The sequence below is a fragment of the Tursiops truncatus genome, chromosome 1 (assembly GCF_011762595.2).
Source record: "Tursiops truncatus isolate mTurTru1 chromosome 1, mTurTru1.mat.Y, whole genome shotgun sequence".
Taxonomy (NCBI): Eukaryota; Metazoa; Chordata; class Mammalia; order Artiodactyla; family Delphinidae; genus Tursiops; species Tursiops truncatus.
The window spans coordinates 182706656-182718910 of record NC_047034.1 but is presented as its reverse complement, the minus strand read 5'-3'; the positions used below and the strand labels follow the sequence as shown (position 1 = coordinate 182718910).

General features: G+C 61.3%; 1 protein-coding gene across 1 annotated transcript in view; it reads left to right on the top strand.

Moving 5' to 3' along the window:
• Positions 1–12255, top strand: part of SKI (SKI proto-oncogene) — a 60480-nt gene that overhangs the window by 2729 nt on the left and 45496 nt on the right. The gene's annotated exons all lie outside the window — the stretch shown is intronic.

Genomic DNA, 12255 nt, shown 5'->3' with positions numbered 1-12255 from the left:
AATTGCACACACAGAATGCTGCATTGGCTCAGCTATTCTTGGGAGGCCTAATTAATTCAGCTATTGCATCAAACTTTTTTTTTTCCAAATCTGTGAATAGATGCTCCCGCCCGGTTTTCTCTGGGCGCCCCTCCAGCGGAGTGTCAGAGTCTCAGGGAGCGGAGGAGGGGAGGGGAAGTGAGGGCCTGTCGCCTGCGCTCAGAGGGGCCACCGTGTGCGTTTGTGGATTTGTGGTGTTTCTGCCCTTGGCTAGGCTGGCGCCCAGGTGGCAGCTGTCTGCAGACTATGGGGCTGGGATTGGGCGGGAGGGACAGTCTGAGTGGGCAGCGCTGGTGGGGGAGTATGCTGTTGGGAACGGCCGGCTGGCCGGGCCCTTCGTTGTAGACTGGGAGCTGGCTCTGGGTGGCATGGTGGGCGCTCCCTGCACACTGGGGGCCTTTCTGTTTGGGGTGCCTGCCCCCTTGACAGCCATCGTGGCCCGAGGGAGCCCCGTGTGCAAGGTGGTGCTGGGTTCTGGCCGACAGGGGAAGCCCGTGGTGGGTCGCTTACCCCGGGGTGGAACGCAGAGGGGCTTGTCTCACAGGGTGTGTGTCTGTGTCTGTGTCCGAATCTGGGTCGTGTATGTTTGTGGCTGTCTTCCTGGGGTGGGCTCTTTGTTGCAGCTGCAGACCCGGGCCTCAGCCCTCTTGCAGCAGGCTCCGCTCTTCTGGACATGGGTGTCCGTAGGCTCAGCTTGTGAGCCCAGGGACTGCCAGGTGAGAAGGCAGGACCGTCCCCTGAGCCACAGTCCCAGAGAAGAGGTCAGAGGGGGATTTCGTGCCTGGTGATTTCAACAGATGGTCAGCACCACCCTTTCTCCTTCTGTGCTCCCCCCAGCGCCGCTCAGAAAGCTCATTCACCCGTTAAAAAAATCTCCCCCGTGATGACGAAGATGTGGTCGCTGTAAGTGGTTGTTGGGGTCCCCAGGCCGAAGTGTCAGCGCGGCCTATCCTCGCAGTGGTGGTATGGGCCGGCAGTCCGGTGTCCCTCCTTCCGGGCCTCGGCCGTGTGGCTGGCTGGCCGCTCACACGCTCCTGTGCCTTCCTGCCACTCCTGTACCTCGGGGGGCACTCCTCCCGCCGGCCTCGCCGCCTATCCTGTTCCCGGGACTGTGCTCACTGCCTTCTCTCTGTGACTATGCGGTTGGGAATTCTGGGGTGCGTGGTCCTTTCCAGAAGTCGCCAGCACAGCCTGTCTACATGCCAGGGACACCCCACCCGTGAGAAGGGGGGGTCTGAGCCTCAGGATCAGGGGGACCCATGGCTGCCCAGACCCTGCTTGTTCTGGAAGAAGCTGCCTGGGAAGACCCCCTCCCGGCGCCCTGCCCGCCTCTGTTCACCCCTCCCACTCCCTGCTCGACAAATTATTCACGGGTTGTGTTTTGATTTCTTCACTTTTCTCGTAGTTTAGTTTAATGTTTTTGGTCTCCCAAGGCTGAGGGCAGAGAGGAACAGAGCGTGCTGGCAGCGCTCTTTGTGGGGGCCTTGGGTGCCGGGGCCATGAAGTGAGCCGAAGTGTGTTCCAGGTGCCGGGGGCCTAGGGGTCGCCCGGGTCCTCTGCCGTCAGCAGTGGGCGGGGGCCAGGGACTCTCGTGGGGTCCTGGTGCCCAGTGGCCTTCTCTTGCCCTGCCGTGCCTGCGGCCTGACTGTGGTGGGGCGGCGATCCCAGCGTGGGACCGAGTGGGGGGGCGGGGCTCCAGCCTGAGCTGGAAACCCTTGAAGGTGGCGCGTCCATGTGTGGCAGCCGGGGCCCTTCTCAGTGATGCCCCCCACGCCACGGGGGCCCCAAGGATGTGCTCTCGGCCGTCCCACGGCTGTTGGGGCTGCCGGGGCCCCGGCTGCTGTCCTTGGTGTCCCGCGCTGGGCGGGTCTGAACGTGGAGCCCCACGGGGCTGCTCCCATGTCCTCGCCCTGTCCCTTGCTCCGTTCCTCACTAGCTGCCTGACCTTGAGCAAGTTTGCCTCAGTTTCCTCACTTGTGAAAGGGGGACTGTAGTAAGTAGCGGCCATTGGCAGTGTTTTTTGGGGGGTGTTTAAGTGATGAGGTCATAGGCGGGGCGAGGACGTGTCCTTTTGCTGCTGGGAACGTGTGGCGAGGAGATGGGGGCCTCAGAGCCTTCCCATGGCCCCCTCCCCTTTTCTTCTGCCCAGTCGGCTCTGTCCCTTATCTGATGGCGTTTGAACCAAACTGGACTGGTGTTTTAACGGTACGGCTGCTATCAGTCATGGCGGGACGTTGGTGCTGCCAGCCTGGCTGCTGCCTGGGACGCACCCCTCGTTCCGCGGGAGGGCTCCTCGCGGGCCGAGCAGGCGGCGGGGCGGGGGTGTGCTGTCTCCCCAGGGCTGGAGCCTGGCCGTTCCTTGTGTGGTTAAGAAACGGGCTCCTGGGAACTGCTGTGCCTTCGGAGGGTCCCGCTTCTCAGACCGGAGACCGGGGATGGTGTCGCTCGCTGACCCCTGTCCTTCAGACGCTGAGTCCTCGCAGGAGTCGTCTTTGTAGAATTGCCTGCACACCAGGGGCTCGTGGGCCGATGGTCGCCGTGGTGTGTGGTGTGAGCGTCCACGGTGCGGTCTGTCTGAATTCCTAGCGCTGGAACGGTTTCCCTGCGTCACCTGATGACGGCTCTCTAGTCAGAGAGCAGTGCTTCCTCAAAGTAGAGACCCGGCCGGGCTGTTGGCGTGGAGGAGCGTTGAGTCTCTTGGTGTCTGTTGCGGATCGGCTGTGGCTGTGGTGGAGGGAGATCTGGGCCTCTAAGCGGGCTGCGTGTTGTGCGTTCAAGCCGAAATGGCCACGGGAGGGCATGGAGTCAGGAGCGTGCGACAGGCTGGAAGGGACTCTGGCCAGCATGCCTTTCCCGGCACTCCCTCTCTCATGGGGGGGCTGTGCTCACCGGATGCCGTCAGGTTTGGCCCTAGATGTGAGGTTTGGCTGTCCTGTTTTTTCTCTAAGATATTTATTTCTCTACCTGTGTATCTATCTGTTTATCTGTTTTTCTTGGCCGCGCCGGGTCTTAGTTGCGGCCTGCGTGCGGGAGCTAGTTCCCCAACCAGGGATCGAACCTGGGCCGCCTGCATTGGGAGCGGGTATCTTAGCCCCTGGGCTGCCGGGGAAGTCCCTCGGCTGTCCCTTTGTCCACTTGTTTTGCTCGAGGTTTTCATGGGGCTCCATGGTGATTCCCTGGCCTTGGACGCTCAGCTGAGAAGGCGGGGTGCCATCGGGCGATGATGCGAGGCCAGGCTCCTGGACGGGCCCCGCCCCTTGTGCAGGAGGACAGGGTCTGCGGGTCCGTCTGGTCCTCAGCGCGAAGGCCCCAGAGTGAGGCCGGGGCCTTGTCAGAAGGGAAACAGCAGCTTGAGGAGCTTCTGGTTGCTGCCCTGAGCCCTGTGGTCAGCCGTGTGTGAGGGAGGGAAGGCGTGGGGGGCTGGCCCTCAGTCTCTGTGCAGTGAGCGGGCCACGTCTGCCCGTCTTCAGCCATCCTGCCGATGTCCAGGACGTCTCCTTGGAGCTGGGCGGGGCCCTCGTCTCTCTGGGGGCAGCAGGGTCCTTGAGTGGCCCTCGCCTCCGACCCTCCTGCCCCCGGGACCCCTCAGTCGGCGCGGGGCTTCGAGAGTAGGGCCAGTGGCTCCCACGCTTCGTTGCAGCGCGTCTGGGTACCGTCTGTCTGAGATGCCAGGCGAGGCCCACGAGGAAGTCTGGGGAGGGTGACCGCCGGGCGCCGGGAGGGCCTGGGGGAGGCGGTGCTTCCGGGCCCTGCGCCCCGGCTGTCTGGCGGGAGGTGTCCGTGGCCGGCGGCCGGACTCTCTGTGGCCCGGAGACTGTTACACAAGCAGCAATAATGTGTCTCTTTCTAAGGATTGCGAAAGTTGGGGAGGATTTCTCCACTGGAAGAATTATGCAAGTTTCAACTGAAATGTTTTTTAAAAGTTTCTTTGTTTTGAGTTAAAATACAGAGGCTGAATTATTTCCTTAAGATCTGTGAGAGCTGCGGGAGAGGGAGAAGGCTCCATTCCTCCAAGGGCCCTTCCTTCCCTCCTGCCCACTGGTCATGGGGCAATGGGGCGAGTCCAGGGGGGCTGGGCCCTGAGATCGCGGGGCGGGGGCTCTGGGCCACACGCATCTGTGGGTTAATGAGGGCCGATCCGAGCCTCAGAGAAGGGACGGGAAGTCGTTTCCGGGAGTGTGGGGCCCACGCGGTGGGGTCTGAAGCTGGTTTTGGTCGGAGTTGGGTTAGCACTGTGAACGGTGTCCGTGTGTCCGTGTGAGTGGAGTGGGGCGGGCGGGGCCTTGGGCTGCATGTGTGTCCACGGTGTGACCTGTGCCAGCGTGGCCCAGGCCCCCATGCAGCCTCAGGGCAGGGGGGGAGCAGAGCACAGCTCTGATGCTGCCGTCTGTGAACACAGGGCTGGCTTCCAGAAGCCCCTGCTTCAGTGCAGTGGGACGGCCGGGGGAGCAGACAGGACGCTGTCGGATATTTGGCGTTTGCGTCTCCTCTGATTTTACATTTTTGATTTAGAAAGACTCAAAGAACACTGCGACTTCTTGATTTTGCAGCTACAGATAATTCAGGAAGTTGGCGTGGCTCTGTGGGCCGCGCAGCCCGCAGCGGTCAGGCCTGCCCCGCGGGCTGGGCTCTCCGGGGAGCCCTTGTTGCGGCCGGCTCTGGGGTTGTGTGTTTGTGGTTGTGTTGTCGGCTTCATGGGGGGGGTGTTGGTCTCGGCTGGGTCCCCAGTTCCGGGCCTGGAATAAATACTCGTTGAATGACTCATAGAGGCATGAAATCACTAATCGTCAAGGTTTACTGGCAGCTTGGCTGTGGATGGCTAGAAAAGGAGAGAGCGGGGAGCTTTCCCGGGAGTGGACAGAGCTGTCCTGTAGGTGTCGGGCGTCCTCGCCCTGCTTCACATTTGCTTGGGTCTGCATGGGGGGTTCGAGGGACGCTCTCCCTGGACAGGTCTCGTGTGGCGTCGGCCCCGACGTGTCTTCCGCTGGGATGCTGGTGGGCTACTTCGAAAGGAACATCTCTTGTTGAAAGTAGGCTCCCCGCGACGTGGCCAGCAGCGTGGAACTGGGTTGAATGTCAGGACTGTAGGTGGGGGCGATGGATGCATTTTGGGGTCAGTCACTGGATGTCAGGTGGTCCTGTGTGCCCGCGCTGGCCTCCCTCAGCCCCCGAGGAGCTGTTGGCCACGTCGTCACAGGAGCCAGGTGGTTGTGATTGGTGCCTGGGGACCTGCCCAAAACCTGGGCCTGGCGGCACGGTCTTCTCCGCACCCCACTCTTCCCAGCTGGGCAGGGGCGCCCCCGTGCCTCTCCTGCGCCACGTAGCGTGTTCCGGGAGGGCCGAGGGTCTGTCCCGCTTCGTGTGCAGGAAACCACCCCAGCATGGGAGCCCACCTCCACATCATGGGCCGTCCCAGCCACACCCACTGCCAACAGCCCTGGGGAGGCCGGCAGCCCACCTGGCTCTGAGGCCGGGGGTATCTGGACGGCCTGTGGGGCTGTGACTGGGCCTGTGAGTGGCCTGCTTTCTGGGTCCACATCTGTTCTCTGACACCTCAGGGTTCTTTCATGTTGCCGTGGCCCTGGTTCGTGGCTCAGGCCCGGTGGGTGGGCGAGGCATCCACGTGGCAGCGGCAGTGACAGGCGAGCTGGCCAGTGGCCGCGTGTGCTGCCTTCACACCCGACCTCCTCGCTCTCCGGGGTCGCGGCCGTGCTCACGGTTCCTCTGGCCCGTCCTGGTGGACGCGTTCCTGTTTGCCCGGCGTTCTCCTCTTGGATCAACTCACTGCTGCCCTTCCACCCTTGGAACAAGAGGGGCGGGCCGTTGGCCCTGCAGAGCCCCTCTCACCCTGCGTGCGGCTGGGGTGCCTCACACGGGGACCCACGGGTCCAGCCGTGGACGGCAAGGTGCACAGTCTTCATGTGGACCCGCTGGGCGCGGGCCGGGCCCTAGAGACGGTGGGGCCTCGGCGCCCCGGTGCTTCGTGTTCCAGCCGCCACGAGTGAGGCTGGGCTGGGAGGCGGGTGTGGGCGGGTGTGGTTGTCTGACTCCAAGACGTCGCCCCCTGTGGGGCGGGTGTGTCTCTGGAACCGTGGGCTGGTGCTCCGTGAGCCCCTGGCGGGAGTTGGGGCAGATGGGGCGGGGGGCCGCTGTGCTGCCCCTGGAGGAGGGGCAGGTGCATGTGTCCCATGGGTAGTTCTGGAATCCCCTGGCCCCTCCCCGCCGGAGGTCAAGGCAAGGTAGAGGTGCTGGGCTGCAAGGGGGAGCCTTGGGGGCGGGGGGTCTCTGCTGGCCTTGACTTCCTTCTGCACTTGGGGTGGGGACCCCAGGCCTGGCGTGAAGCCCCGGGGGTCCCAGCCCTGCCCTCCCTGGTCTCGCCTGGGGCTGCTGGCTCCCCTTACCTGCCGCCTCCCGCTTCCTGGCGTTCGAACCACGTTGCCCAAACCGTTAAAAAAATTATACTCCCAAGTTGAATGATATGCAAATGTAGTCAATTAAGCGAGGGGATTTTAATTAGCAGTTTAAGTTCATGTGTGAAGTGCCTAGCCTTAATTACTTGACAGTTTTGTTGTAAATTTGCTAAGTTTTTTTTTGCAGAACTATCAAAACTGTGATTTTTTTTTAACATCCTTGTATGTAATAAGTGTCGCCTAGCTTGCCTGACCCTAGTGGGTCTTTTCTGCATTTATAAAGCTCTTTAGGCTGTGAGACCAAGGTGGGCCCTGGGCTGGCCCCGCGTCACTCCAGGAGGTAAGCTGTGCTCCACGTGGCCTGAGCGGCCGTGCGGGGTCCTGGGCTCCCTGGTGGGGGACGCTCAGGACCCTCCTCCCAGCCGGGGTCCGGCCACCTGCAGTGGAGCTGGGGCTGGGCCATGTGCCGACGGGTGCGACTGCAGAGGACCGAGAACGCGGCGCCTGCCCTGCCCGGCGCTGGCACCCCTGCGGGCTGGGTCCCTGGCATCCCTGTCTGCCGTGAGGGCCCGGGGATTCCGAATCGCGCTCCTTCCCCACGGCGAGGAAGAAGGCCTCCACTCCTGCCGCCCCCCACCGAGCCGACAGTGCGGCCCGAGGCCGGCCCTGTGTCCAGTCTGCCGCGGGGCGGGTGTCCTGCAGGGGAGGTTGGAGTCTCCTGTTTGGGGAGAACTTGCTTTCATTTTCCTGTTGCTGCTGTTGAGGTGGTCTTGAGTCACTTGGGGGGGTCTCCCGTGGTTTTTAGTGCCCCTCGGGATTTAACTACCTGAGCTGGAGGCCTCTCACGCATCACGTACGTAATTAGGCTTTTAAACGTTCTGTTAAACACTTACACTTGAGTTGCGATTTCTCTCATGCGTCCCCGTGCCAGAGGCCCTGGGGTCCCCGGGACTGAGGAGTGTGGCCGGGATTCCACAAGGCAGCCCTGCAGCGTGGCCCCGCGGCGGCTGTAAGCGAGCGGAGGGATGGGGGCGCAGGCCGTGCCTGGGGCTCGCGAGAGTCGCAGACGCTCCGGAGCCGCCTGGGCCTGTGCCTTTGCTGCTACGGGGTGAGTGGAACAGAATCCTGCCCAGCAGAGCCCACCGCCTGAAGGGACCAGCGCTTGTCTCTCAGTGCCATGGTGACATGTCTGTGACTTATAAACTGGGAGATTCAAGAGTGCCCCGGAGTCGGGAGGTCAGTTCACGCAGCCACACACCGGTTCCACACGTGCCGTCGTGTTACTCGTTTCTTTTCATCTAGCTCCTTCCTCCTTTTTATTTGTTTTTGTTTTGTTTTTTTTTGGCGGTACGCCGGCCTCTCACTGTTGTGGCCTCTCCCGTTGCGGAGCACAGGCTCCGGACGCGCAGGCTCAGCGGCCATGGCTCACGGGCCCAGCCCCTCCACGGCATGTGGGATCTTCCCGGACCGGGGCACGAACCTGCGTCCCCTGCATCGGCAGGCGGACTCTCAACCACTGCGCCACCAGGGAAGCCCTCCTTCCTCCTCTTTAAAAGCAGACCCCAGGCATTATCTCACTTCATGTTTAAGTGTTTCAAGATCCGTCTAACAGATACAGAATTGGAGAAAATCACCACCACTCTGCCATTAGCGCGTCTGACAAAATCGTCGAGAATGTCTTAGTGCCAGCCGGTCCCCGGCCTGTGTTTGGATCCCCGCCGTCTCAGACACAGTCCCCTGCGGGGGCCTTGTAGGATCCGCGGCCGCCGTTGTGAGTGGGTGACAGCCCTCCCTTGGGCACACGCCCCTGTGTGCACGTATCTCTGTGCACGTCTGTGCGTGTTTACAGCCACGTAGCATTTTTGCGAGTAATCTGTGGTATTGAGGGTCCTGGCGTTTATTCTGCATCCGACGGTTGGGCCACGTTTTTGTCATTACAAGTGAGGCTTCAGGGAGCATCTTACCACGGATCCCTCGCAGAAACCTCAGCACAGCCGCGCGTGGTAGCACGGAAAGTCATGCACACCTGCCAGCTGCTTCCTGCCCCCCCCCGGACACCATCCTGAACGTCCCCGTGTCTGGACCTGTGTCCAGCGAGGCTGCTGGCTCCCCCTGGGTCTTGTCGTGCGGTCTGCTGGCCTGGTTGCTGGGCGCACACCAGCCTGTCCCCACTCTTGTGTCGATGGACTTGGGAGTGCCTGCGAACAGGAGTGTGGAGCGTCCTTGGTGCAAGCGTGTGCACGTGTGTCTGGAGCACGGGCTGTGCTGGGTCAGAGGTCATGCTGAGCTGTTTTCTGAAATGGTTGTACTGGCTGACCGGCCCCTGCGGGGAGGGGAGGGGAGGGCCTGGGTCCTGAGGTGGCTCAGATCAGTGTCACCGCAAGTGCATCTCCTCAGACGCCTGGGACTTCCGGTGAGTTTCTCGTAGGAGATTTGGTGGCTCAGAGTGAGCTCCCTGGCCTGTTTCTTTCATTTAATTATTCACGCACACGATGTGTCTCTATACTTCTCTGGCATCTTTGGTCGCGTGGGGTGACTGTGCGCTTAAATCTGCGCGCACAGTCCTGGGCATCTCTCAGGAGGCTCTGACCCCCGCAGGGTGTAGGCCCTTTTTAAGGGCTCTAGATTTTGTTACCAGAATTCTTTCTCTAAACGGTGTGCCAGTTACACGCCCACGTTCCTACCTTCTCACAACGTTAGGTTACCGTCATTCAGAATAGCTTTGTTAATGTGAGAGCCGAATAGCTCTCGATTCCTTTTTTGCTAATGGAGTCGGCCATTTTGTTATTTTTAGTATTTTTTTCTGTAATTCTTCTTATACGTGGTTTTTTGGTGTGTGGGGTGAAATATATGTACCATAAAATTTCCCTTTTTTTTTTTAAGTGCACAGCTCAGTGGCATTAAAGCACGTTTACACTGTTGTGCAAACATCACCACCATCATCTCCAGAACTTTCTCGTCTTCCCAAACTGACACTCCGCCCCCATGAGACACTCACTGGCCACCCCTCCCCCAGCCCCGGGCCCCACCCTCCTACTTTCTGTCTCTGTGAGTGTGACTCCTCCAGGGACCTCACAGAAGCGGGATCACACAGAATTTGTCCTTTTATGTCTGGTTTATTTCACTCGACATCGTGTTCTCAGGGTCCATCCACGTTGAGCAGGTGTCAGAATCTCCTCCCTCTGTGAGGCAGAATAATACTCCGCTGGGTGGACGGACCACATTTTGTTTATCTGTCATCAGACAATGGACACCTGGGTTGCTTCCATGTTTTAGCCACGCTGAATCGTGCTGTTGCGAGTGGGTTTAGCCTTCCTTCAGTTCTGTCGGGCACGTTCTCACGTGTGGAATGGCTGGTCACACGGCAATTCTGTGTCTGCTTTTTGAGGGCCCTCCATACTGCCTTCCACAGCAGTGGTGCACCTGCGTCCCGGGTTCCCCATATCCTCGCCGACACTGGTTTCTGTTCTTTGATGGCGGCCACGGGTGTGAGGTGGTGTCTCGCTGTGCTGTGACTCGCGCTCCCCGATGATCAGTGATGCTGAGCATCTTGTCGTGAGCCTGTTGGCCGTGCGTGTGTCTTCTTTGGAGAGAGGTCTGTTCGAGTCCTTTGCCCTTTCTGAACCGGGCTGTTTGTCTGGCCTTGTTCAGCTGTAGGAGCGCTCTGCCTTTTCTGGAGTCTGATGCTTTGTCGGCTGCTTCAGTCACCCCTCTGTTGTCACTGTGGCTGGACACCCATCTTTGTACAAGGAGACCCCACGTGCCTCAGAGACTCTGGTGCAGCCGGGCACAGTGGGAGGGGTAGTGACCTGCTGGAGGAGGGGCTGCCGGCAAGTCTCACGGTGGAGCGTGGCGGGCGGACCTGGATGCAGACGTCGTCCGTGATGGGGCGTCCGCGCTGTGCCCGGCTCGTGGGGGCTGGGAGGGAGCCTGCAGGGGCCGGGGGTGGCTCTGCCCACCAGGCGCGGGCCGTCTTCTAGTCCTGGGGAGGCCTCTGCGAGGGCTGCTGCGCGTGTGCCCTGGTCGGGGCCAGGCTCTGGACAGATGGCCGGGCCTCGGCCCGGGGTGGGGAAGGGCAGGGCAGGAGCGTGTCAGGCTCCGAGGGGCGGCCCGGCGAGCCTGGCGTGAGGCTGTCTTCTCTCTGTGAAGTCTGCCTCCTGCCCCAGTTTCTGGAGAAAGTTCTGGTAAGAGGAAGTGATGGACTCTCTGAAACTGATGCTTCTCCCCACACAGAGAACCGCGTCTCCACCTTTTAAGCGTGTCACCAGATGTGGGTGGCGCGCTGGACCCAGAGCAGGCGGACACCCACCCCTGCCCTGGACAGCTTGGGGGCAGCTCGGGGCAGGAGTGCCCGCTGGCCGGACGCTGACTTTTCCCGGGAGACTGGGAGGAAGGTCAGAGCTGCTCCTGGGCAGCTGGGCGGCCGACGCCGAGCTCGGGGGCTAGCATGCGGACCTGCAGCCCCACCTGGCTCGGCTCCAGGACAGTTGGGAGGCCCAGGAGCCCGAGCCCAGGACCGCTGGCCCCTTGGTGTCCTCCCTCTACCTTCGGACACCGCTTTCCGCGTGGCTGGCGCTCGTGCCCCTCTCGTGGCCCTGGGCCCAGACCGGCCCCCAGCCGTGATTTCCACTAGTTTGGCATTGGTTTCAGGAGGCCACGGTAACAGGGGGCCCGGGAGACATGGGTCCTCCGGGTGGGCCACTCGCTGTTGTGCTCCGCCACCTTGTGGAGGTGTGGGTGGTGAGGGTGGGGGTGGGGGTGGCATCCCTTCCCTGGAGCCCCGAAGGGCCTTGAGGTCATGGGGTGGCTCCTGGGGCCTGGGTGGTGGCCTTGGCCGGGGCGGCTGTGCCCCGCTGCCCGCACCCCAGCCCCGGGGCTGCACTGCCTGAGCTGATGACCCGGACCATCCCCAATGTTTGCTTTCCAGACACCCCCATCTTGGCCTCCTGCAGGGGGCGGGCGCAGGCTTGGACCTGGGGGGCCGAGGTCACCGTCTGCTCTTCCGTCCAGCTTTGTCTTAGCTGTTGACTGCGGATGAGAGGCAGGGTAGTGGGGCTGTGCGGCCCGCCGTTGCCTCTCAAAAGGAGGGTCCTTGATTGTTGTTTTGCAGATACCGCCCGGTCTGCCCACTGGGTGGGGTGACGCCACTGGCTGGACTCAAAGGGAAGACCCGGTGGTGGGAGCCTGGGCGTGGCCTGCAGTGACCGCAGCGAGGCTGGCTCTTTGTGCTTGGGTTAAAGAAAAGAAGGACTTGGAAATCTCTCAGCGGGCTCTCCCTGGCCTCTCCGCTGCCCACAGTGAAGCAGAAATCACTGTCTTTGGATCTGATTTTAACCTTTCCCCCCGCCCCCATCTTCTCTGTGCAAGTAGTAGTAAGTATAATTTTTTGGTATTTCTAGTCACGTAGAAGTTTCTTGAAACTTAGAGAGGCAGTTTAGCTTAGTGGTTAGGGGCATGGATTCTTAAAACCTGACTCCTGGGACTTCCCTGGCGGTCCAGGGGTCAGGACTCTGCACTCTCACTGCCAAGGGCCCGGGTATCATCCCTGGGCGGGGAACTAAGGTCCCACAAGCTGTGTGCTGCGGTGAAAAATTAAAAAAATAAAACATTGGCTCTTTACCAAAAACAAAACCAGAACCAACAAAGAACCGAAAAACACTTGCTTCCCGGGCCCAGGTCCTGGCCTGGCCAGTCTCTCCCTCGGATCTGAGGCCCCGTTACTTCCTCGGGCCTCGGTGTCCCCACCTGCGAAGTGGGGTGGTGGGGTGCCCACCCCTGCGTCGGTCACGATGAAGGCCCAGCACCG